This window comes from Vulpes lagopus, chromosome 17, assembly GCF_018345385.1.
Source record: "Vulpes lagopus strain Blue_001 chromosome 17, ASM1834538v1, whole genome shotgun sequence".
NCBI lineage: Eukaryota > Metazoa > Chordata > Mammalia > Carnivora > Canidae > Vulpes > Vulpes lagopus.
This window is the reverse complement of record NC_054840.1, coordinates 28,839,808-28,867,356: the sequence shown is the minus strand read 5'-3', so window position 1 is coordinate 28,867,356 and position 27,549 is coordinate 28,839,808. Positions and strand designations below refer to the sequence as shown.

The 27,549-nt window shown below is 36.7% G+C and overlaps 1 protein-coding gene across 5 annotated transcripts in view; it reads right to left on the bottom strand.

The window, feature by feature from the left end:
- Positions 1-27,549, bottom strand: part of PEX5L (peroxisomal biogenesis factor 5 like) — a 228,969-nt gene that overhangs the window by 113,110 nt on the left and 88,310 nt on the right. The gene's annotated exons all lie outside the window — the stretch shown is intronic.

Genomic DNA, 27,549 nt, shown 5'->3' with positions numbered 1-27,549 from the left:
AAATTATTCTCTCTAAGAATAGAGAATTCTCTCATTTTTACTTTCTGAAAATAGATAGAAAAACTATCTACTTCACAAATTTGTGAGAGCTAAAGAAGAGCATCTGGGTGCTCAGTCGGCTAAGTGTCTGCCCTTGTCTCGGGTCATGATCTCAGGGTCCTGGGATGGAGCCCCACATTGGGCTCTCTGCTCAGCAGGGAGTCTGCTTCTTTCTTCCTCTGTGCTCTCTTTCTCTCCCTTTCTTGCTCTTGCTTTCTCTCAAGTAAATAAATAAAATCTTAAAAAAAAGTATTCATAAAAGCACTTGCATGATGCCATTACATGGTTAGTATTCAATAAATATCAATTAACTATGGACTATTATTACTGAGCTCATGAACTCCATGGCCTAATTGTCCTTATGAGGTAGGTGGCAAAAGATGCAATACTATGTTTGTGTGACTCATCCATGGAGTAAGTAGTTATGACATGCTCACCACTGTGCCACATTCCATCATCTGAATATACCACAATTTACCTATTCTATTATTGATGGGCATTTGGGTTGTTTCTGGTTTTCAGCAAATATAAAAAAACACTGTAATGAATTTGAGTTTAGAAGCCACAGAGAACATAATAGGGGCAAACAGCTGAAAAATGATGGGTAAAGAGTAAACAGACTTTAATAATAGCAACAGAGGCAGAGAACGGTCACAGTACGGATCAAAGTTCTTATCCATAAGCAAATCAAGTCTGAATCTCTGCAGTCACCACGCCAAGACCTGGGTTGGGATGACCTAAACCAAAAATGACTAAGAAGGCACAGAAATCAAGGATCAGAAAGCAAAACAGGGAAGCTGAAACTAGCAACCAGTGGATAATAAGAAACCAGTTTCTAAAGAGTTGGGATGAATGACTGTTATGGACTGAGTTGTGTCCTGCCACCCCTCCCCCCCATTCATATGCTGAAGGCCCATCTCAATATCTCTCTATTTAGGTTTTTATTAGAGGTATTAAGCTAAAATGAGGCATTAGGGTGGACTCTAATCTAATATGAATGGTATTCTCTTAAGAAGAGGAGATTAGGACACAGAGGGAAGACCATGTGAAGACATAGACAGAAGATAGCCATCTAGAAACAAGGAGAGAGGCTTCAGATGAAGCCAGCTCTGTCAACACTGTCATCTCAGACCTCTAGTCCCTAGAAATGTGAGAAAATAAATTTGTGTTGTTTAAACCACCGAGCCTGTGGTCCTTGTTATGGAAGGCCTGGTAAACTACGAGGGTAACTAAAATAAGTATTTATGAAAGATCACAAAGTGGTGTTATTTTGATACCTCAGTAAACTATATAGAAATACCCAAAGACAATTCAGTACGTAACAAGGTTATTATAAACCCTTCTCAGCCAAATCCTTTTGTTACTTCTAATCTGATCAAAAGGACTTCTAGATATTGAAAACTCGAAATTCTGAACCCAGGTGGCCACAATTGGCCACTATGGCAGTGTCCTGTCAGGGACCATGACCTATTTGTCAGGGAAAATTGCCTAAAAGAAACTCAAATGAAGAATGTGCCTGGAGTGGTCAGCCTGTGCCAGCAGGAGCTGTGCCTTCTCAAACTGAATTGAGGTTTTAGCCACATGAGCTCAAATTATAGTTTGGAGCTTCTTGAAAAGAATTTCCTGATGAAAGCATTTTTTTTTTTAAATTTCAAAGTCTAAATGCTCCAAGGAACTTATTTATTCCCAACCAAAAACTTATTAAATTATATACATTTTAGAAACTCCAATTAGTTAATATGTATGCCAATTAAAATAATTGATATGTACATAAATATAGAACAATTGAAAAGAAGTAATCATGGATCACAGGTAGTTTTCTGTTTTTTAAAAGCTTTTGCTAATAATATCTCTGTAGTTTATTTTGGGGCAGAATTTACAGCTTGGGATCCCTGGGTGGCTCAGCAGTTTAGTGCCTGCCTTTGGCCCAGGGCGTGATCCTGGAGTTCCAGGATCGAGTCCCACATCAGGCTCCCTGCATGGAGCCTGCTTCTCCTCTGCCTGTGTCTCTGCCTCTCTGTGTCTCTCATGAATAAATAAATAAAATATTAAAAAAAAAAAGAACTTACAGCTTGTCTCTGGCTGTCAGAGATAGCCTAGACTATTCTGGATGAAGATGTCAGCTTGGGATGATATCCATAGCGGACTTTAAAGGACTGAGGATTCCTGGAGCGCCTGAATGTTTTAAATAAAGCCAGTTTTCATCTTTCTAATTACCAGAAACCTGTAACTCACATTTCTGTTATTATGCAGGTGATGTACCAGTTCATTTTACTCTTCTGTCAAATTTTCTGGCTACAATCACAGTCCTGATTAATTCCAAATGTGGGACATGGTTATAAATGTCAATAGATGTATGAAATTTGCTCTTGAAACTACCATCTAAGAGCTTATTAAAAAAAGAAAAAAACCACCTTTTAATTCTCTCCTCCACCGTGTATTGACAACCATGAACATGAGGGTCTAGGCCAGGAGGACAACCGGGTGGACCATTCAGCTAGTCAGTATTCTAGTGGTTTTGAAGCCAATGTCTGCATTGTGTCTAGACTGATGTCCCACTCTCTATAGTAAATATATCCTTTATTGGAGGTTTTCCTTCAACTTATAAACCAGAAAGGGAAGGAAATGGTTCAAGTTCCTACCTTTTCCCAGGTATTACTCCATTTGCCTATTTATCAACTCCAAGTTGCCAAAGGATACTCTAACCCTACAGTGTGTAGCCACATGGCTTTCTATACACATAGTTACTGAGGCTAGTTAGTTGGGATCTGTGTTGACAGACATGGGACCTGAAGTTGGAAACCCAGAAATTGAGATCCGGAAACAACACCTTCCATTCTTGTGTGACCTAAAGCACAGAAGTTCATTTTCCCTAGTTTGAAAGTGAGAATGGTACTAATAACTGCTTCACTAACTTTGCAGATTCTTTTGGATGATCAAACGGGTTATATGTATAAGTGAGCATTCAGTAGACTCTCACAATTCTATAAATCAGCCAAATCTCATTAGTTAAGAAAATTATTTTCCATATGTATCTGGGTGTCTATAGTACCTGGAGAACTATTGGTTATTTTGAGAGTAATTGGATAATGCCACACTGCAATGAAATGAAAAAGTTAATGAACTCCCCCTAACAATAGAAATCCAAGGCAAGTCTAGATCGGGTCCATTCAAACAGCAATTGCAAAACTCCAAGGTCCCATTATATTGCTAATTAACTCACTGAGTGTTTTATGTGCTCTAGAGTTGAATAGAGAGCCATATTAGGAAATGTATTCAACCAAAGTTATATAATCAATAACAAAGATGACTGTCAAGTTTTAATGTCTAAAGAGGGTTCAACATGGAGGACCTTGAGATTATGGAAACATTTCCAGCAGTTCCAAAAAAAGCATATATTTCTACTAGTTAATTCACTGGTTTGTCTGATGAATTATAAATAGGCATCATCTTCATATCTTGTTTCTCATTCTGTAGAACTAGAATAGTTTGGTGGACCATTTAGCTCACGGAGGTGTTAGGTCATTTTTACACTCGGCTTCAGGCAGATTGTGTGTGTCTCTTATACTGGAAATATGTCCATAATTTGTGTCCCAAATCACTATAAATAGGCAGAAGAGAAATTTGAAAATGCTAATTTTAAATTGCCTATGAAGTTTCCCAAATCTCCTAAAAATAGATTCTCTGCTATCCTCTACATTTTCTTCCTTCGAACTCTCAGATATATATCAAAATAGATTAAATTAACATTTAAAAGAGCTTTGGCCTAAACTCATTTCATCCTGCTAAATAATGCATTATGATCTTTTAGGTTCAAAGATAAAAGCAACTACATGATACAGATAGTTCATTAGACAGACTGAAATTAATACTAACTGTAGGTTGGTGTTATTTATACAGAAAAAAGTTAATTTCTTTAACTTGAAGATCCTAGTTGTTCCCATTTCAACATATGACAACTTTTATTAAGCTTTTAAAAGGTTCCCAGAAAGTATAAGAGTCTTAGATTCTCTACTTTAGCTATTCCTATAAACACTGACTTGAAGAACAGTCCCAATGTCTTTAACACCTATCAAAATCAACTTGTCTGAAAATTTATAATTACTCTCCCCTCACACATTAACAATACCACATTATTTCCTTTAGCCAATTAATCTGTTCAGGTACAGTAAAACAAAAATCTAATTAACCAGCTTTCTCAATTTTTTCCAAGAAACTTCATTTTTAGAATAAAAATTAATTTATAAGCAAATAAACTCATTTGAAGTATTCTGAATATCCATGTTATGTCTCACAGTCACTGTCTAGTCAGCCCATCTCTGATAATCTGGGGACTGACTATTCAATCAGGAAAGATGCACCAAGTAATAGCCCTGAGGCCTGTATTATCCCTATGCTTCAAAGAAAGAATTAACTATAGTGTTTTGTACTTAGTGATCTAGAAAGAAGCTGTAATACATTTTAAAAACATTGCCACTTTAAAAAAGTTTTTTTTTTTTTTTTGTTTAGTCAATCTTGACTTGAAAAATTTCTATTAATTGAAGGACACTCAAACGGCCTTGAGTGTCCTGGTTAATTGAAACATTATGGCATTTCACTAGACTAAAAACAGAGACTTCTTTTTAGTTTCTTGTACTTAAACACTGCTTTCCTCAAATGTTACTATCAAGAAGATCACTTATTTTAAAGCCTGACTTCCTGTTTTTCCCCTTAGTTCACCACAGATCTTAGTTGCTCTTAGATATATATATATATATATATATATATATATATATATATATATATATATATATATATATATATATATATATATATATATATATATATATATATATATATATATATATATATATATATATATATATATATATATATATATATATATATATATATATATATATATATATATATATATATATATATATATATATATATATATATATATATATATATATATATATATATATATATATATATATATATATATATATATATATATATATATATATATATATATATATATATATATATATATATATATATATATATATATATATATATATATATATATATATATATATATATATATATATATATATATATATATATATATATATATATATATATATATATATATATATATATATATATATATATATATATATATATATATATATATATATATATATATATATATATATATATATATATATATATATAGATATATCTATATATATATATATATATATATATATATATATATATATATATATATATATATATATATATATATATATATATATATATATATATATATATATATATATATATATATATATATATATATATATATATATATATATATATATATATATATATATATATATATATATATATATATATATATATATATATATATATATATATATATATATATATATATATATATATATATATATATATATATATATATATATATATATATATATATATATATATATATATATATATATATATATATATATATATATATATATATATATATATATATATATATATATATATATATATATATATATATATATATATATATATATATATATATATATATATATATATATATATATATATATATATATATATATATATATATATATATATATATATATATATATATATATATATATATATATATATATATATATATATATATATATATATATATATATATATATATATATATATAAACTTAATATCTATATTGTATATCTATTCATATTTGCTTCTATATCCATACCTGTATCATGGACAATTTAATTCAACAGTATAAAAAAGTGAGATTCATTTTCTAGTGTTATTTCCATCTACAGTAAATGTTTGTAAAGACCTCATTGCAAATGTGTCTTAAGACACTTTAAATTTCAGTAAAAATACAATGTACTCTGTTGTAGAACTTTCTGTTAACGTCAGCAAGATTTATAAATTCCAGAAATATTTTTTTCTGCCTGACCTTTCCAGCAACTTAAAAAACAATTATTTCAGTAGGCTTTAGAGGTACTCTGACCTTTTCTTTGCAAAGTGAAAATGAAGTTGTTTGCATTTTCCCCCTCATTAAAAAAAATGCTCATTGTCTTAGAGAAGACTTAATTGGAAATAGAAATGTATTTCTTGTCTTTGGATATTTTAATATTGTGGTGATTTCAGTTACAATAATGACACAGACTATGTCACAATAAAAGAAAGTGGTGCCAGTTTTCATAAAAATTTATCTTGAATTTATCCATTATGGAACTTATTGTCCATTTAGGTCTCTCTTAATTAGTGCCGTAGAATTTTACTCATCTGTTTTCGGTTTAAATTCTGTGAACCTTTTTAGTTTTATTGCAAAATCATATGGCACCATATTAATATTTTTATCTCTTCCCTCTTCTCCAAATGAACAATGGAATTATTATGTACTTCAGGACTCTGGAATTTTTTTTTTGTAAGATTTTATTTATCTGACAGAGAGCACAGCAAGGGGAGCAGCAGGTGGAGGGAGAGGGAGAAGCAAGCTCCCCACTGAGCAGGGAGCCTGATGCAGGGCTCTGACCTAGTACCCTGAGATCATGACCTGAGCCAAAGGCAGACGCTTAACCAACTGAACCACCCACGTGCCCCAGGACTCTAGGATCTTTTATATAAGGTTTCTCTCCATATTATACACACAGGCAAGAGCAAGGGTTTACAAAAAAATACACAGACTAGATCTTTCCTTTGATTAACCTGAGTTTCAGAAAGTTGATGTCTCATTAAGTGCAAACATGGCTTTTAGAATGTCAGTCTTCCTCAGGGCATAAACTTCCGCAGAAGACAATCCAACACTAAGAGCTGCCTGGCGTTCTTGAGGGAAGGGGCTCTTTGCTTGTATTTCTGATTAGGTCTACAGTGTCCTCTTCCATCATTCCTTCTCCTACAGTTCCTCATTCACTAGCTCTTTTGCATCACTCACTGTGTTAGTGAAGGATGTATGGATGTAAGTTTCTGGTGAAACTGTTTCCTTCATTTGGAATTCCCATCTCCTCATCTCTACCTGTTGAATTCCATGTATTCTTCTAGATCCAGCTCAATCACCATTCTTCTTTGCTGAAGTCTAGACTGTGATGTCCTTGAAGTTGGACACTGAGTCTCATATTCTGTTTTGTGTTGCAGTGTCTAGTTAGTACAGGTGTGTTGAGTGAAAAGCTTGAATGAATAAAGGCATGAATGGATGGATAGATGATATATAGTCCTATCTAAGATTTCTTGAGGTTTCTTTCAAACCCTTCCTTCCCAAACTATTCCATCAATATCCCAGGCAGACTAAGAATGGCTCCTGGCTAGGAATTTAATGGAATTCTTAGCAGTGATAGTTTAAAGCCTTTTGATCTTATTTTAGTCGCCAAGGTAAAGGCTACTATGAGTTTATGGCTCACCCATGAACTTTTCATATTTTCTGCAAAGCCATTTGTGGGGGTGGTGGAAACCACATTTACTTTGGATTAAAATTTAGTAGCAATTTGGAAGAGGGAGAAAGGAGAGAAAGATTGGCTTAAAAAACTGAATAATTAGCAGTGCCTGGCTAGCTTAGTTGGAAGGGCATGTGACTCTTGATCTTGGGGTTGTGAGTTTTAGCTTGGGGTTAGTGTAGAGAATGCTAAAAGAAAAAATAAATAAACTTATAAAAAATCCCTGCATAATTAAAATAAATTCTTCCTCTACTCAACCTCCCTCCCCTTCCACTTACATCACCAAACCTCAGTGATGTCTGCTGGAAATACAAACATCTTCTGTGAGATACAGCCCTTTGGCTTGTAATTGAGGAAGAGCCAAATTCCACATTCATATGACAAGGTGTGGAAGGAGAGAAAACAGAGGAGTGACTTTGTATGTTTTGCTCAGTGCCATTTATGAAGACCCCAGAATAGTGACTGATACAGAGTGATTGCTTAAATATTTGCTGAATGAGTTTTTTAAAATCCACAAATCCAACTCTGATAAAATGGAAGCAGGAGCTCAGAGCCAGAGAATTCAGTATCCTCCAAATTTGAAGAAATCTTGTGAAATGGTGCTGGGATGGAGAGTTGCTGAATTTCACAGTGTAAGAGTACTTTGAGTCAATCTTATCTCAACCCTAAGATTTAGGGAGAGCTAGCTGGCAGAGAGGTTAAATAAAACAAAGGAGAAGAAATTTTTACTTTAATCAAAGATGTCTTAAGGAAGAACCAGTACATTCATGTTCAGTGATTTTGAAACTAACACAAATTAACTAAATGCTGAGAGACATGTGGAGAAGTCACTCAATTTTGGAAGATTACAGGAAAAAGTTGAAAATTGCAGTGATGTTTTATGTGGAGATACAGTGGCTATGTGTTCTGTTTGGAGGAAGTCAGGGAGCGTTTTCTGACTTTGGGAGTTAAACAATTTCCTGAACAAAAGAGAATGAAGGGGCACAGGGTGAGTGCCATAGAGTCACCCCCAAAGAAGTTGGCTGTGTGCATTAGACGTGCTCTCCATTTTGAATCCACCAAGAATAAAACAGTTCTTTACTTGACATATAACAATGAACACAGCAATTTCTACCTCTGAGGAAATTACTCAGAACTATAAACTTAACTGAAAAGTGTCATGGTCCAAAGAAGAAATGAACATCGGAGCACCTAGCTAATAAAAATAACTACCAAAATGGTATTAAGCAAGCTACAAAGTTTCCAATTGAATTGTCATAAACACTTCTTTGAAGTGGATATGATTATAGCCTCATTTTATAGAAGTACTTGAAGAACAGAGAGAATGACTTGCCCAAAGACAGGTACCTGGTAAGAGCAGTGGTAGTAAGGAGCAGTAATCACTTATTGAGCATCTAAAATGTACCAGGTATGGTGCTGAATACTGTACATGTATTTCAACAGTCACAACAACTCGTTGGGGTGCATACTTTCATTATAAGTTCTTGCAAGTGAAGAAACAGAGACAGAGAGACAGTGGGAAGAGTTAATAAGTATCAGAGCTGGGACAAGAGCCCAGAATCTGTGTTTTTGACTACTATGTCTCATTGTCTCCTAGAGCTGCAATCAGAAGTCAAGCCTGTCTGCCACAGGGGTCTGCCCATTTTCTCAGCCATGCCTCCCAACTACCACTCAATTCTGCTCAGTGATACTCCATAATTTCCATTGCACTTTATGTCCTTCTTGAACAAAAGGAGTCAATTGCAAGTAACTATGTGTGGATATACATGTTACACAGCTGGAGTATGATGAGAGCCAGGGTTTGGGCACAGGCACAGTCAACACCCAAGTGCACACTCTTTCTTCTGTATTGCACTGGATACCTTCATGTGAAAAGCCCTGAAGACACCACAGTGCACCAGCTTTTTCAACGTCATAGAAGTGGATCATTAGTGAACTCCCTTTTTACCTCCCTCTGGACAGAGAGGTATAAAGTCTACATTTAAACACCAGCATTCCCACTTATAAGGGTGCAACTTTCAGTAAAGTTGCCTTTCTGAATTTTTCTGTTCTCATCTGTGAAAATAGGAATAATTATACCCACTTTACAGAATTGTGTGAAAGGTCTCAGTAAAGGGAGTGAACACTGTGGGCAACTGATAGACATTAGTTTTCTTTTCTTCCTTCCTTGTTCCTTACTCTCTTATCTCTCTCTTCTCTTGCACAAAGCAAAAGATACCACCATTTTTAAACGATATAAGCACTGTGACAATTGGTGTATATTTGTATGTACTGATGAGACTTATCTATAGAGAGCAGAGAAGAAAAGGGATCCTACGGAATGAAAACATTGGAGAATTTTTTTCAGAGACTTCAAGCCCTTTTGAATTCTGTAATGTACTTTATATTTCAGGCCAGCTCAAGACCAGTGTGGGTTTGGAAGCACATTCCACAGAACAAGTACCATCTCATTCTGTGTGCTTGTGGCTTCACATCTATAAATCCTGGATTGTCTTTTGTGTACACCCCAGTTACCGGCACAAAAGGAAAGGCAAGGTCAGGGAAGTAACAAGACACTCTGCCGAATTCTTTATGTCAGAGATCAAATGGAATCCCTAAAACACTCCAGCAAAGTAGGTCCTAATACTTCCTTTAATAATGCTGAGGGTTAAAGTGGAAGTTGTGTGATTTAATCTGGGTTTGTTTAACTGTGAAGCTGAAGATCTTGAGATTAGAGCAAGCTGCCTTCCTCTAGGTACTTCAAAAGCACGAGCTAAATGGAAATAATTTTTAGGCTTGAGAAAAGCTTTCCCAGCCAGAACTGCTCCTTGTTAGGAGATAGGTGTCCTGCTTTGGTGAGTGATTATGGGGATCTTTCACAGGGACCCTTAAGTCACTCTTGATGGAACTTAGGCTCCATGCTTTTTGTATGTGGGAAGTTACAGGGTCAGCATTTAGGAGAACGCTTATTTCCTTTGAGTAATTTGTCTGCAAACAGAATAGGCTGCCACGAGCTGAGTAGTGGCTGTGCCTTGAGCAGGGGTTAACGGGACATCCGTGCACATTTCTGTGATGAATGATAAGGTAAGCTCAGCAGGGCTTTCACCCAACTATCTTTGAAATGAAAAAAGAAAAAAGAATCAAACAACAAATAACTTCCTTACAATAGTTAAGTGTAACTTCCTTAATATAGCAAAGTGTTAGAAACACTTACCTTTCTTAGCTGCCTAGAGAGGGACCTGACAAAATGCCCTTAAGGGGGAAAAAAACAAAAAAGGAACTGCCTCTGGGTTCCCTGCTCCAAATTTACTCCATGGAGGCAAAATATAATGGATAGGAAAGAGAGAGCCCTCAACTTCTGATCTGGGTGGAAGCTCTATAGTGTCTATCTGGCATCTCTCCTAATCAGAACCAGCTCTTTCTCCTTCAGATGGTGTCTTCTTTCTTAATCCTTTTCTTTTTTAGAGGGAAACTCAAGCCTCCCTTTACCTTCTTAACTTTATTTTGACTTGGGTTGGGTCTTGAATAAAATGAAACTTGTGTTTCAGCATCCATTCATTCCCCTTGGCTTTGAGAAAGAATCTGAAACATTCATTTTTCTGAAGCAGAGTTAGTTAAACCAGAAGCATTTAAATAAAACCTATCATAGTTTTAATATGGAAAAGGGAAAGGCATTAATGGAGAACCTGTTATATGACAGGCACACAATACATGTTTGATCTAATTTAATTCCTACAAAAATGAAAGTTCTATTCCGCCCAAGCTCAATAAAAAGAAGATAGCCTCAAAGAGGTTAATTTGCCCAAGATCACTGAGAGAATGTATATCTATTTTTTAGACATGCCTCAATAAACTTTTCATGTTTTCACAAATGTTAGTTCCATCTGTATAGATAGGAACTACATCAGTTTTGTTTTCTGTAGAATCCTCATTACCTAGGAGAATTCTTTATATTTAATAGATGCTCAAGAAGTATTTTTGAAAGAACTTATTTGCACTTGGCTACATATATGGATATATTAGCTTTCAAAAATAATAAAATAGAGAAAGAAAACACATAATAGACGTGTATAGACTCAAGGAGAAACAATAGTAGCATAATATAAAGCCAAAAGTAGGTCTAGTATTAAAATGGATACCATGAGTTCCATTTTCCTAAGATATTTATTGCTAACTAGGAACATTGAATCCTAATCAGTTATACTATTCCTAGTTTCTTTAAGACAGGAAACAAATCAATTACTCTAGACATGCATAGCTCTTCTGAAAAGAAATTTCTTCCTTCCTGGGGAATTCTGTCTTAAGAGAGGTTACTGGATAATATTATGATGCTGTCCTAAAAAATATCTTTAAGGGAAACATGACAATGAATGCATTCTTTTTTTTTTCAAATGTTTTATTTATTTATTCATGATAGACACACAGAGAGAGGCAGAGACACAGGCAGAGGGAGAAGCAGGCTCCATGCAGGGAGCCCAATGCGGGACTAGATCCCAGGACTCCCCAGGATCATTACCTGAGCCAAAGGCAGATGCTCAACCACTGAGCCACCCAGGTGTCCCCAATGAATGAATTCTATTAAGCTGTTTCTTACTGTGTCATTCTACACTGGCCAATAGCATCACACTGGAGCATAATCCAATAAAAATCATCAAGTCACTCGAACATGAGCTTAAAAGACTAGCAGGATGAAGACTTTTACTGAAGGTCTCAGTTTGCACAGATGGTGCTTATCTCTCTGGTGCTGGCAACTCATATTTGAACTAAACTACAAATGTATTCTGTTTAATCATTTGCTTGGAGTCCCTCCAAAGTTTTTCATATCCATCTTCTCAGTCTTTATGATTGATTCTTCTAGTACTTTGCAACCCACTATGTAACATCACAATCACAATGAGAGTGAAGAGAGACGTATGTGATCCAAGAATCTGAGAGAAATAACTCCGTCAACATCCTCTCCCTTGGTATACAAGGGCAGGGACTGCTACTGTGTCATCTGGAGCATGACAATGAGAACACAGTCACTGGTTTCTCCTGATATAGCTTGCAATCCATCTGGGACTCTAGACATCCATTCTCATTCACATTCATGCACATCCTGTATTGCTCCAACTCCCACACCTTTTGGCAGGAGATATCCACACAGCTGGATTGAGTTCACAGGATGTTTTTAATTTTTGCCTCATTAAACTGTAGCTTTCCACAAGCAATGTGTTTTCTTTATATTCCAGCCCAGAAATCATTTAACAGGAAGAAATCATCTCAGAGAAGTGCTTCAGGAAAAGGCTCAGGAATGGGCAAACAAAAGCACATCGTTTCTGTTTTATGGAGCATTCACATAATTCTTCTTCCTCTACTCCCTACAATATACAAATATTTATAGTATATTCTGTATAAAGTTCTCTTTGGAGATGGCTAGGTAGGGTTGTAACTGCTGTGGTTATTATTTGTTGCCTGTAAGATTATGGATTAGAAAGCAGTAAGTCAGCCAGTCAACAAATATTGCCAGGAACTGTGACAAGCTGGGGAGAGACTGGTAAACAAGACAGATGTGATTCTTACAATTTGGAAGTGCTGAGTGACATTACACAAACATTTTCAAGTGTGATAAGTGCCATCGAGGAGAAGCACGGGGTATCATGGGAAGAGGCAATGGCAAGATGTAAGACAAATACATTTTTCTTTATTTAGATGTGCCAGGAAAATATCTCCTTCTCTTGATTACCCAGGACCACCTTTAGAATTGGAGAGCTTCCCTGCCTTTTTTAAAAAATTATTTTATTCTAAAAAGAATTTTATATATTTATTTATTTGAGAGAGAAGGGGAAAATGAGCAGGGGGAGGGACACACACACACACACACACACACACAGAGAAAGAGAGAGAGAGAGAGAATCTTAGACTCGTGCTGAGTCTGAGCCCAATGTTGGACTCAATATTCTGTGCTGAGATCATGACCTGAGCTGAAATCAAGAGTCAGATGCTCAACCAATTGAGACACCGATGCACCCCTTAAATTTATTTTTAAATTCCGGTATAATTGTCGTAGAGTCTTATATTAGTTTCAAGTGTATAATATAACCTTGGACAATTCTATACATTACTTTAGTGCTCAACACACTAAGTGCACTCTTAATCTTCTTCACTGATTTCCCCTGGCCTCCCATCTAGCTCCCCTCTGGTACCCACCAGTTTGTTCTCTCTAGTTAAGAATCTGTTTTTTGGTCTCTTTTTTCTATATTCTTTTGCTTTATTTCTTAAATTCCACATATAAATAAAATCATGTGGTGTTTGTTGAGAGCTTCCCTGCTTTGACTTCTCCTATCATAGCCCTGTTTGAAGGACAGAATACTCACTGAAACTATTATAAGCTGGTTATTAGAATGCTATTTGACTAATTTAAAAATCTTCATAATTCATGCAGAAACACCAACCTTTTCCTTAATGAAAAAGGATTTCATATTCATTTCATAGGTAATGAATTACTTAATTAGGAAATTTAATATATTGATTATTTGCTTTACATTCTCTGTGAGTCAGTCTATTCAAAGACTTCAAGTGAATTCTTGATTATCCCAATGAAGGGACAACTGGCATAAGCATTTATCCAGTGCGATTGGGTTCAAGTTCCTCCAAAGAACACTAGGAAAACTATCATTGGGATAAGTGTAGCAGATTGCAGTGTTCTCAACATGTGCCACATACATCAGCATCAGTAGCATCACCTGGGAATTTGGTAGAAATGGAAATTTTGGGGCCCCATTTTCAACCCACTGAATCAGAAACTCTAAGGATGAAGGCATCACACTGTGTTTTAACAAGCCCTCTGAGTGATTCTGATGCATGCTGAAGTTTGAAAACCACTAGCATAATGGTTAAGATAATGGGTTTGGAATCAGACAGATCTGGATGCAACTCCTAGCTCTCTATCTTTGCTGTGTGACTATAGATAGCAACCTCTTTAAGCCTTCATCTCGTCATAGTAGAGATATTGGTAGGAATGTTAGACACAGTAATACTAGTGTCTAAACTTTTAGGTTTGATATGAGGATTAAAAGAAGCAATGCTTGTAAAGTAAGGTAAGTGTAGCGTTGAAGAAGCATTGGCAGTTATTTTTATGGAGTTTTAGCTGTTTTTCATCTATGGTATTGGACTAATGGGTTATTGATTTCGCTTACCTGTAGGACAATGTGCGCTATATTTATTTCTAATCCGGTGACAAGTAGGCAGTGAATGTCAAAACTATCATCAGAGCTTTCATTGTATTTCAAAGACACAGAAAAAACTCCAAGCTCAGATGCATAATCAAGAGGTATCCTCCACTGGAAGCATTGGTAAAGAAGTATCTTAGAGTAGGAGGTTTCCACAGGCTTCAGTTTTATCTGGGGTCAGTTTGACCCAGACCATATCAGGGTGACTTCTGCCTGGGGCTCTGGGATGAGGTCTTTCTTGTTGCCTTGCCTACTCAGCTGATATCTCTCTTGAGAACTCTTTCTTTGAACTTCTCCTAAGGCACTGATTGCTTCTGCTGTGTATTAGGGTTTTGTATGAGCATGCCGTTACTCACCAACTAGAATACCTTCTTGAGAGAGGACTTAAATCTGAGTCACCCTCATACCTCCCTCAGCTCCTACCATCCTGCCTAGCCCCTGGGATGGGCTCCACATGTTTGGAATGAATGAATGCATGAATGAATGTTTTCAAACATAAGCACAAGTTGAAATAAATAATGCATTTCATACTCTTACCACAGTAGATAAGCACTGTAAGAAAAGAGACACACTATCCTACCTTCCCCCAAAGTCAAATTTGATCCCTATTATCACCTAGAAAAGAAATGGAATCGAATGGATTTTGCTTCTGAGACCCAACTGGCAGATGCATATCCTGCTTTTGTTAAGTACTGTGTGATTTCAGGTCAGTGACTTAATCTCTTAGGACCATGGAAATATCTGCAGCTTCATAGAGGATGGTATTTCCTTGCAACCTTATAGTTTAAATATATTAAGAAAATCAATAAAAAATTAGATTAATCATTGTATTTTAGGATTCAGTGCAGTACACAGCTCACAAAAGGTGCTCACTCAATATTTGTTGAAAAAATGAATGAAAGAAGAAGGGCTGTAAAGCACTGAACTTGGCAGAGTAAGAAGAAAGCATTCAAGCAAGCACAATAAAATGACTTACTTATCACTTTCATCTCAGAGGCCAGACATTCCGGTTCTTTTAAAACTCAGGGTGGAAAGCTATGTGCAAATCTGAGAGAGTAGGCTTGGAAAGTCCAGTAGGTGGAAGAGTTCACATTAAAAATTCATCTTTCCCTTCCTGGGGGAAGATGCTCAGGGGTCAGAGGAAATGCCTGGCTTTACAAAGTTTTCATTGTCAACAGTGTGTTTTCAATAATAAGACTGGCCATTCTAACTCGGCCTGATGTTATATCTCTTTTTTGTTGATTTGATTTTTTTGATAGAGGTTACATGTCTCAAAAAGAAAAAGAATTAAGAAGGTATCCAATGGATAATCTTCCTCCCACCCCCATGCCTTCTTTCTCTACTTCATCCATCCATAGTGCTCCATCTGTACATAACCACTGTGAGGAGTAGCTTATGTATTTTTGCAAAGTTTCTTTATGCTTATACGAGCAAACACAGATATTACACATATTTGCATTTTCCCACCCTTTTAATGACAAGAGGTAACGTACTATACCAATTATTCTGTACTTTGCTTTTACCACCTATTACATCTTGAAGGTTTTTCTATACCAATACACAGAGAATTGCTTCATTTTTATTATATCTGTATAGTATTCAGTTGTTAGGGTATACCTTAGTTTATTTATCCAGTATCTTATTATGACTATTTAGATTATTTCCTTTTTTTTGTTTATTTTTTTGCTGTTCAGATCATTGCTATAATAAATATCCTTGAACATAGTGCCACATATTTTCCAGGAGCAATATTATAACTCACTGTAAATTTAGAAAAATTATCTTGATATTAGTACAAACAAAAAACTATACCAATATTTATGAGTGTTAATATTTTCAGTTACTTGTTTTTATTATTCTAATTCTGTCTCAATCTTCTTACAGAATAATTAAATTACAGCATGAAGCACAGATAAACACAGATGCAGTTACTGAAGAAACTGTCAGCATCATGAGGTTTCTGATGTTTCATACTGAAACCTGTTTTCTCTCTATGGTGTATTGTGTGTGTTACTTACTGAGCACACAACTTTACTCTTGACTTCAAGCCAATCCCTGCCTTCCAAAGACCCCTCTCAAGTGTTCTAACGTGTGTTTGGGGCACTAGTCTTCACTCAATTGCTCAAGTCAAAAACCTAGCAATAATTCTGAATCTTCTCTTTTTTTTCATCACCAACATCCAATTCGTCAGCAGGTTGTCTCAACTCTATCTTAAGAATAAATATTGACTATGACTTCTTCTCAGAAGCATCATCAATGGCACCCTGTTCTCATCTTTCATCTGGACTGCTCCTCACTGATACCACCTCCCTTCCACTCTCCATAGCATTCTCCTTAAAAATCAGAGTGATATTTTGAAAAGGCAAATCCGATCACGACACCGCCTTCAGCCCCTGTCAACCACAACTGAACCCCATTTACTGTTAAAACCTTGAGGTAGACCTTCTCCTGCTCATTCACTGTGCCCGGTTGTGCTTCCTGGTCCTGAAACAGAACTAGATTGGGTCCCCCCCCGCCCCGTGGCTTTGTGGTTGCTGTCCCTTTTGCCTTCCACCTTTGTGGCTCCCTTTCATGTTTGGATCTCAACTCAAGTGTCATCTCCTCATCATGGCCCCCTAATTACATCATAAAAAGTAATGCCTCCATCATTCCTTATCCTTTTATCTCACACTTGTTCTCTTCATAGGACTAATTACCAATCATAGGTATTTTTCTAAGTGTTTGCTGCTGTCTCTCCCACTAGACTGAGACTCTGTTCAGCAGAGCCTGTGCTTTCTCATTTGCTGCTACATCGATAGCACTTAGAGTAGTGCACATGGCAGGTGTTCAGCAAATATCTGTGGAATGAATAGGTGGGTTTTATGTGCATAGTTGGATAGTTTTGGAAATGGGTTAATATTGAAAGCTGAGCTTCAATTCCTAGAAATGCTATCATCCAAAACAGCTTTCATAATGTCTGTGTAATGTCTCATTTTAGTAAGTGTCATAAAAAAGCAGTGGTGTGGAAGTTGGCAGATCTATTTAGTTTTTAAGTTATATCTGTACAATACAATTAAATAAATGTACATATCTTTGGAAATTTGGGACAAACTCTGTTTAGTTTTCTTATTTGTAAAATGAGGATTTGAATGATATGAATTTAAGTTATATTTTAATTATCTATTAATTGAACTTATTGAACATGTAGCATGTCCCAGCCATTGTGCAAGGCATTAGGATCACTGGTGAACAAGACGGATGATAGCTACAGCTTAGTGGGGGAGTCATATTTTTCACAATGGTTCAGAGTGGGATAAGGGAGGTGTGTGATACAATGAGTCCCCACAGAACATGGGCCTTTACCAGGTTGATGATATTAGGATAGGCAGAGACATGTGACTTGAGATCTGAAGGGTGGTTCTAGTGAATTAGGTACAGAGGGGCTGGGGAGAGGGGACAGCCCTGCCAGTGCTCGGAGAGTGGGACCTCTTAGAAGGGGAAGCAGGTCAGTGTGGCTGCCCGTAGAATGACAGGGAGAGGAAGGGCCACACTGTGTTAGTCAGAGAGGGCTAGACAGACCCATGAACCTTCTGACCAGTATGGAAATTGACAGCACCCTATTAGACATTTTCATAGAAATTTCACGAAGTACTTTTATGTGTGTTAAATCTACTAATAAAACAGCTGGGCCTGCATTTTGCATGACTTTTTGTTTTTGTTTCATTTACCTGAGTAACTAGCCTTTCTCCCATTTATAAAAGTGTTGATCCACAACAGAATGGACGTTAGAAAACAGAACAAAATGAAACTGGCCCTTCAGCAAAAAATGTCTGTGTGGCTCTGGGCCAAACTTTATGAGCTAAGTTAAAGATTTTGGTCTTCATCTTGTGAGAAATCGATGTAGAGTACAGCAAATGCTCATGCAGCTGGCACAACAGTGGACAGTTTGGATGGAAGGGAAAAGTTTCAGCTAACAATTTCCTTCACTTTACTAATAGCTGAGGAAAACCAACCTCCATGCACTTACAGAGAACTAGATTGTGAGCCTTTAGATGTGACTTATTTGTTCTTGTATCACCAAGGCCTACTGAATTATGGAGAGAAGTTCACCAATACTTGCCAAATTGAACTACAACTATAATTCAGAACAATCATTCTCAAAGCTTTCAGCCCGTGGCCCAATTGGGAACACCCGAACCCCTCCCTCTGGGCCCCTGGTTTGTCCAAGGCTCACTGTCCCCTGGAGAGGGAAGGGTCTCCAGCAAATGGGAGAATGAGGCAGGGTGAGGACCTCACAGGGACACACAGCCTCTGGACCCTGGGCTTCAGAAACAGTGTGCAGAGCTGCCCTCAAAACCAACCAAGAACAAATGGTGGGTGGGGAAGGGGTGGCATTTACACACTTGTGTATCTGAGTTACAAGCTCAATTTTCCAGCTGATTCTGGATTGAATTTAAGCACTTCCGTCATTTCCCACAAGCAACCATCAGTTACCCCCAGGAACACACAGTTTTTTCTGTGTTAAATCTAAAGCTCAGTGATTCTTATAAAAACCCAGCAGTCCCTTTCGCTGTTACAGAGAAGATTTGAGGGCAAAGGACTGGAATTGGCTTATACACTCATTCAGGTTCATCACACGGAGAACAAAACCAGCAGAGCACAAACCCCAGTTTTTGTGGAAGGTAATTAAATGCAAACTCACTCCAGCAAAATCACCAAGATCCAGGCTTGAAGCCCCTTTATTCTATTACCTTTCACTACAGCCTCTTTAGCCCGATGACTGAAATCTGTAAGCAGTTGTCCCTGTCATTAGGGTGACTTATTGAGTCCAACTGTAATTCTACCTTCTTTTCTGACTCTAGGTCATATCCCAAAGGGAACTATGTCATGCTAGTAGGGATCACATGATAATGACTTAACCCATCAAGTCTTAATAATCTTATAATGGAGAAAAGCAGTGGCAAGGATTATTTGAAACGAGGGATAATCCTGAGTGACGTGTTAAGAAATCTTGAAAAAAATTTTTTTTTTTTTAATAGCTCTTGTCTCCTAAACACAGTTAAAATCAGGTTGCTTCCCCACTTGACAGCAGGGGGCAGCAGATCAGTCAGCTCTGGCTCTGAAAGTATCAAGGATGAAAATTTTGTGGTGGAAAAATCCTCAAAATGCTTAAATCTAAATGTGGGACAATCCAAGGGTTGATTCTTCATTCTAAATTTATTTACTTATTTTTTAAAAGTCAAGTTAAATATAAGGAATTTTGCATTTATTTTCAGTTCACATTCTAGTTTATATTAAGTTGAGCCTCATAAAATTGCCCTTTTTGTGTGTCTGTGTGTGAGGTGAAAGCTATTAAGTATTGGTAATTTCTATTTAAAAATATTTATTTATGGGATCCCCAGGTGGCTCAGCGATTTAGCACCTGCCTTTAGCCCAGGGCATGATCCTGGAGTCCTGGGATTGAATCCCACATCGGGCTTCCTGCATGAAGTCTGCTTCTCTCTCTCTCTTTCTTTCTCTCTCTCTCTGTGTCTCTCATGAATAAATAAATAAAATCTTTAAAAAAATTTATTTATTTGTTTGAGAGAAAGAGAGATAGAAAAAGAGAGATAGAGAGAGAGAGAGCATGAGGAGGGGGCAGAGGGAGAAGCAGGCTCCCTGTTGAGCAGAGGCTCCATCCAAGGACCCTGAGCTGAAGGCAGATGCTTAGCTGACTGCCACCCAGGCAGCCATAAGTATTGGTAATTTCTAAGGGCGAAATCTAATATTTCAGAGTAGAATTTTGATATAGACTCTGTAAGTATACCTGAAGGACAGGCACATGTTTGCATCCAGCAACAGCTCTTGGTTTCAAGAGAGAGTGATGAGTTCTTGTGGAAATCTACCATCTCATAAAAATGTGATGTTTGAGAAAGAAATGGTATTATTTAAGCATAACTTCGCAATTTCTTTCAGACAATACTTGCTTGCTTATCTGTCCACTTCCTCACTAGATGCTCAGCTTCTTGAGGAAGGAAATTCTTTTGTCTTGTTCATTCTAGTGATCTAGTACTAGCTTACAGTGTAAGTTCAAGGAATGTTAGAGAAGTGAATGACTGACCACACACACACACACACACACACACACACACACGACACAAATGCACACACATTCCCGTGCAAAAATAAAAGGTGTATTTCTCTGAATTATCTAGATTAGTGTTACCACAATAAAAATAGATCATTTGCATTTTATCAAGATTTAACCTCAATATCTTCCGTCATGTTCCTTATAGAGGGGTATAAGTAAATTAGTGCTAGGATTGGGCAATTGTCAATAAAGGGCCTGACAAAGCTACTTGCCTTAGAATGTAGGTCATTATCACTTCTTAGGCTGTGAAGACATTAAGGGACATCTGTTTGACCCCCTTCATTTTTTGGAGGAGGAAACTGAGGCCTATAGAGGTGAAGTCAATTTTATTGAGGTCACTGAGCTGGTTGATGGTAAACATAGAAGAGAACCTAGACTTCTTCTCAATTTTTTTTTCAGTCTGGGTTTGAAATCATGACTGACAATGATTTATAATGATAGAATCACATTGAAAAGGATGACTTTTCCCCAAATACTTTTTTCAAGATTAAAAATATCTTAGAAAATGACGAGACGCCTGAAGCCGTATGCTCTGATGTATTTAAATCAATCTTATCTGTTTCTTCTAAGAGAAACTTGCTATGTGTTTTTCCCCCAAAGAAGTTCAAAGAAGTATTGTTTCCAAGCTTATAAATGAAAAATTCCTTAGATACAGCATGGTCCAATGAACCCAAAAGCTGATCAGAAGGGTTCTGAAATATTCAGTTAAGTTCACATGTATCTTAAACTTGATTTTCTTTAACTTCACTTGTAATGAAAGAAATAGAAATAAAAATGAGATGTCAATTTTTGTCTATCAGCTTGGCAAAGATTAAAAAGAGTGACACTCTTCTGGCTGGAGTATAGGGAAATAAGATTCATACATTGTCAATGGATGGAAATTAACATAGTCTTTTTGGAGGGCAGTTTGTTGATGGAATCAAATCTTTAAGCCAAGACTCTTCTATCATTAATTTTTCTTTGAATTATTTATGCTAATGATATAATCTGAAAAGTACAAAGATGTTCATATACAAGAATGTTTATCCCAATATCATTTAGAATTATAGAAAACTGAAAATTGCCAAAGTCTATGAATTGGGATTAGTTATATACATTATGCTAACCCATAAAACAAGATTCTATGTAGTTGTTAAAAATATAAATTATACTTATATTTACCAAGATCTAAAGAACTCAAGGGCATAATAAGGAAGAGAGGAAAATTATGTTCAAAATCTCAAGTAAATTATGACCATATTTATGTAAAATTGTGTGTGTGTGTATGTGTGTGTGTGTGTGTGTGTGTGTTTACAGGGAGGCATGTGTAAGGATAATTTCCAATACTTTGAAAGGGGTTACCTCAGGATGGTGAAGTTGAGCAGCTATTTTTATTTGCTCTTTATGTTTCCATGAATTTTATACATGAACAAGTATAAATTTTATAATCAGAAGGAAAAAAAAACAGAAACAAAAGATCTATCTTTGTATTCTCAATGAAATGAAGCTGAATATGTTCTGGTTTTGCCAAATTCTGCTTTATGATAGGCAAAGACATTCAAGACATTTCAAAAGTCATGAGTGATAGGGTTTCAAATATAATTTGATTTAATTCTTATTCCAAATTGGAAAAATAAAAGTTAACTTAAGCTCCATTTATGTCCTTGTTTTATATAGACACTTTTGATGACACAATTCATGACCCCAGACTTTTATCCGCATATATCTTGTATTGTTTCCAGCAGTGATGGTTTTTCTGGACCATGTGTGCTCTCTCTGCTCATGTAACCAGTGACTCTTGTTACCAGGAAATCTACAGCTGGTCATGCAAATGCTTGTGGCCACCTGCTGCATAACTGCTATGTGCACATGTGCTTTCCATGTGGTTGTCACCCACCGCACCAGCCAATGCTGCTAACACTGGCATTTCAGGGAGCTGGTCCGAGATTAAGTGACTGGAGGCAGTAGAGCTATGCACAATCCCTTCTTTTTAGAAGACTGATTTGAACACCAGTGAAATGTCTATACTGAAAAGCAAGCACTTCAAATGAGTTTTTAACTGAAATTGGAGAATAGCCTGAAATTTGGAATAAGAAATGTTGATAAAACACTGGTAGAGTTTTAACATTTCTAATTCATTATGTTCAAGTCTTTGCTTTTCTTCTTCCTATTTCAAGGTACAGAAAGGAGGCCTGTGTTCTGGTGTCAAGTGAGCGAGCGGGAGAGTGGCAGATGCTTAGAAATAAACATTCGTTGAATGAATGTAGTTCTACTTCATATTAAACTTCTGTGAGCACCAGAGTCCCCGAAGAGCCCTATCCCCAGAGACTCTGATTCAGTAAATCTGCAGGGAACCCATGGATTTGCATTTCTAACAAACTTCCAGGTGGTGCTGATGGATAACCTTGAGTAGCATTGCTGTAGATTGCTGTCTGTTCCCTATATTTTCTGACACTGGAGGTTTTGAATTGTGGCCTATTTGGACATGCCTGATGGAGGAAGAGCACTCCTCTATCTGGGAAGTTTGTTCCAGTATTCAGAAGGACCTAATGAGACATAAAAGAAGGGAATATCCTCCCTGACCAGCTAGACAGATCTGCCAAATCCAGCCTGGCAATTGATGAGCATAGCAGATGCCCTGGCCAGCTTGCTTTCACATCCAGTCTGCACCAACCCTCTCCAGATTGAGCCGGTTGGCATACGACGTGTGCACATGAATAGCTGCTACTCTGGAAGTTATCCTATATGTATTTGCATTGAGTAAAATTTGCATTTACATATAGCACATTTCTGTGCAAGTGTATATGGCAGGATCTCTCTCTATATATACACATCTATATATATATATAGATGTATATATATATACATAGACATACACGCACACACACATATATGAGGAAGATTAGAAAAGTTGTGTGTACTGAACCGCAATTAAGCTAAATGTCTGTTAGATAAGCCAGGCTATTTAGGGGGAAGGAAGGGCAGTGAGAATGAGCAATTATGAAGCCTCCATTATCTATCATGCACTGTTGAGAACCTTCACACACAGTGTCTCATTTGTCATTAGCACCAGTAACACAATGAGATGGGCCCTGTGATGCTCATTTGGTGGATGAGTTCTCTCAATGTCAGAGGTAAACAACTTGCCTAGTAAAAATGAAATTACTGAGTAGTAGATCTGGAATTTGATTCAGTTACATCTGATTTCAAAGTCTGTATTGTCTCCATTCTATTCTCATTGACACAACATGGAACAAATAACAAATTATTTAACTAAAAAATAGTATTACTGTATCTAATATTGATCTGTATCCCATCAATCATTTACTTCGGTGCTTATGTGGGTTTTTGCTGAGTACACAAAGGGAGCAAAACTGATACTTGGTTCAGAAACTAGTATAATAGCATTTGACTGAATTAATGTACTTTTTAAAAACATTAGTTTATTACAAGTATAACCTTCTAAGTTAAAGAGTCATTATGTTTGTATGTTCCCCACATTACAAATTGTCAGATGTCAATTTTAAAGCATTCCGATTAGCAAAGTACCAGATTTTGGCAGAAGTAATCTGGCTGTGAATCAAACCCAGAAGAGACATCAAGCTTCTTAAAAGTCCTTTCTGATTTTATTATACAAAAATTATTTTTTAAGAAGCATTGTGGTGTGGGTAGTATGTGTGGAGGCAGGAGACCTGGGGGGGGGGCGCTATTGAAGTAAAAAGACTTACATGAGCCCTAAATTACAATAGTAAATGTACTACTGTCCCTCAAAAAATGATATTTTGAAGAATTTATAACACAGGAAAATGATAATGTATAATGTGTGAGAAAAAGCAGAATCAAGGTATATATGCAGTGTGATTTCAAATTAAGGTAAACCATATACACACAGAAAAATGATTTGGAGGAACTGCAACAAAATAGTAGTAATGGTTATCTTTGAGATATGCTTACAGTCATTTTTATTTTCTTTAAACCTGTTTGTATTTCTACCATGACCATATATTATTTTAATAAAAGGAAATACATCATCTTTTTAAAAAAAGTTAACCTATGGAATCTTCCCCTATTAAAGTTTAAAACAGACAGAACAAATTGTTTTGAAAGCTATAGTGGTAGCTCATCTTCCATCATATGTGCACCTGTGTGTGCATCTGTGCATGTATATGTACGAGAGAGAGGGGGAGAGAATGAGAGAATGAGAGGGATGGAGGGATGGGAATTGGGTGGTGAGGGTGGTAAGCCTGGGCCAAATAGTATCTGAATGCTCATATTTTTCTACTGCTATTATTTTCAGGGTTTTGGAATAAGGTGTACACATTGGCAAGGTATTTCATCTTTCGTTATGAAAGATGCTAATACACTTCAGATAGGACTCATCTATCCATTTGAACATGTGGAGTAAGAAGGAGAGGATGTTTTTGTCTGTGTTAAGAGAACCTACGTCTTGGGTTCTTGAGGATAAAGTGAGTTAGTAAACCTCTTGGTACAGTGTTTAACATTTAGGAAATGTGAGCTATTATTGAGTCAAAAGGAATTACTTTTAGTTTCTTTTCTTTTCTTTTTTTTTTTTTTTTACTTTTAGTTTCTAATTTAGGCTTTGGATCTAATGATTTCCCCTTTTTGTCCCTTCTAGGTAACCTCATTTTGCTCTGTTAACTTTGAGGAAAACCTTCAATTTGCAAAGGAAGTTTGACTACTAAAAAATGAGGTCTTTGTTAGAGGGCTGGACAGAGTTATGTATAGGTGCCCTTGACAGGAGAAGGGACAGAGTGTCATGTACCTTTCTGGAGTCTAGTCACCCAGGATCAAGATCAGGATGAGCAGTGATTTATGGGATCCTTGACCTATTAACCTTTCTCTCTTGTGCTGTCTCTGAGATTGCCTCGAAAGCCTTACCCCATGTCTACAGGCACTGTCTTCAGCACTGAGATATGCCTTGGGCTGGGCTTTCTGAAAATAAAAGTTTTGAGTACACTGGACAGCTTGCATGACAGCATGAATTTCCTTAGTTACTCAAAATCCAGGTATATGAAACGATCACTGGACTGTGTGCATTATTGTGTATTAAAATGGAAGCAGTGGGATATTACAGTCATTTGTTCAGCCAACACATGCTTATTGTGCCCCTAGTAAACACTAGGTGCTAAAAGAAATACAAACAAATGCATACAAGTAGATGCTACCCTCAGGATCTTCCAGCTACTGGTGTGATGGTGTTTACCATGTTGCAATAGTAAAAAACCCATATTGTTTTATTTTTAGGGAAACACTAGTAAAATCCAAATAAAATGTGGAGTCTAGTTAATAGCAATGTACCAAAGAACCAATGTTTCATTAGTTGTGACAAATGTACCATAGAAACGAAGATGTTAAAAATAGAGGAAAGTGAATGCAGGGTATATGGGGACTCTTTTTATATCTTAGTAGTTTTTTGTAAATCTAAAACTATTCTAAAAGAGAATGCTTATTTAAAAAAAAGTCAAATAGCATTTGTTAAGTCCTCAGTTTTGCCTGCAAGCACACTTAGAATCTTTCAACTCTGGCTTCCTTTTATGTAACATCTTTTAACAATTGCCTCAATTTTATTTTCTCCAGGAAAGCCCAATATGTTCACCAGTTTTAGCTGCAAGTCTCAGCTGCACAGAGCCTAGGCTTTGGGGTTGTCTTTGCAGTGAATATAGACAGATATAACCAGATGAGGTGGAAATCAGGCTAGCTCTTTGTCTTGGGAGAAGCAGGGAGTCCTTAGTGTTTCTGCTCCCTGGGTCTAAGGATCTGCTTATTTTGGAATCTCAGTTCAAGGGTTCAAGGGTGTTAGTATCATTTCTCAGGGCCATCGAATAGCCACCAGATTTCATGCATTTGAACCAGGAAGGAGGGAAGAAGGTAAGGCTTCTCCTGTGTGAAATGATAGTGCTGTCTCCTCTCTGGGCTTCAGTTTCTTCATCTGAAAACCAGGGTGAGATCCACCAGTTCTAGGATTGCTTGGTTCCCCTTGACCATATCCAAACAGAGCAATAGCACCAGCACCAACACCTCTACCACCTCCATCACCGTCTCTGCCAGCACCCCCACCTGACTGCCTCCTCCTCCTCTATCTCCTCCACCCCCACCTCTACTACCTCTACCACTTCTATCGCCTCCACCTGCATCTCCACTTCCACTGCTCCCACTACCTCTGCCACTACCATTGCCATCACTGCCTCCCATCCCTCTACCAGCTTCAACATTATTATTGTCACCACTACCACAAAATTATGGCATCAGAAGACTTAACATCAGGAAGATTGATTCTGAAGAGGCAAAAGTCTTTGGATAAAGTCTGCAGAAATGAGTATAAAAATGGCAATAAACCAGGATGCTTGGGTGGCTCAGTGGGTGAGTGGTTGAGTGTCTGCCTTTGGCTCAGGTCATGATCCCAGGGTCCCAGCATTGAGTCCCACATCGGGATCCCTGCAGGAAGCCTGCTTCTCTCTCTGCCTATGTCTGTGTCTCTCATGAATAAATAAATGAAATCTTTAAAAAAATGTCAATAAACCCTCTTAAGTAAAGCTTCATGGAGATGAAATTGCACATGACATTCAGGGAAGAAATCTCTCCTTTCACCTATTAAAATGTGGGCTAGCTGAGCACCCTATTTCCCATTAGATGCCAAGGAGCATAGATGCTAGAGAAGGCACCCTGCTTATACCTAACTTGGATGGATGAGAAGTTAGAAGATACTTACTCTGTCAATCCCTTC